The sequence below is a fragment of the Apis dorsata genome, unplaced genomic scaffold (genome assembly GCF_000469605.1).
Source record: "Apis dorsata unplaced genomic scaffold, Apis dorsata 1.3 scaffold_665, whole genome shotgun sequence".
NCBI lineage: Eukaryota > Metazoa > Arthropoda > Insecta > Hymenoptera > Apidae > Apis > Apis dorsata.
The window spans coordinates 3,363-3,948 of NW_006263851.1; the positions used below are offsets into that span (position 1 = coordinate 3,363).

A 586-nucleotide genomic window follows, 5' to 3' on the forward strand; every position below is an offset into this window, starting at 1 on the left:
AATGAAAAATTGTAGCAAAAACCGCGCAAATTCCTCAATTCCGCCTCAACTTGAAAAATGTTCTCGAACATTCTTCTCCTTCTCCTTCTTTTTCTTCTTCTTCCTCTTCTTCTTCTTCTTCTTCTTCTAAATCACTCGAGAACGCTTCCTTCAAACTTTCTTCTAAACGAAGCCAGTTACTTAAGAACTTGAAAGGAAACGAGTCAAGAAGACAAATAACGAAAGTTTCGCGCTGGATACATCTGGATTAAATTTTCAATGTTGCGCCCTCCTTCTCCTTTACCCCTCCAAAATAATTAATAAATCAGCTTTATCCCCCGTTCAACATTCGTCGATCCGTTTTTCCTCCCCCCCTCCCTCTTTTCGTTCATTTAAAACTCGACCGTGTCATTTACTCGATGATATTCTGTCACGATCACGTCCCTCTTCTTCTCCTTAAATTACAATTACGAGAGAGGAGAGAGAGAGATGACTGTGTCCCGGAGATTTCGTCCGTTTGCGAACGTGTAATCTCGTCACGCGCGTGAAAATGGAGGAAAAAGAGAGAGAGAGAGAGAGAGAGAGAGAGAGAGAGAGAGAGAGAGAG

At 42.0% G+C, this 586-nt stretch overlaps 1 protein-coding gene across 5 annotated transcripts in view; it reads right to left on the reverse strand.

Moving 5' to 3' along the window:
• LOC116186410 overlaps window positions 1-586 on the reverse strand; it is a 13,978-nt gene that overhangs the window by 1,167 nt on the left and 12,225 nt on the right. The window lies entirely within an intron of this gene.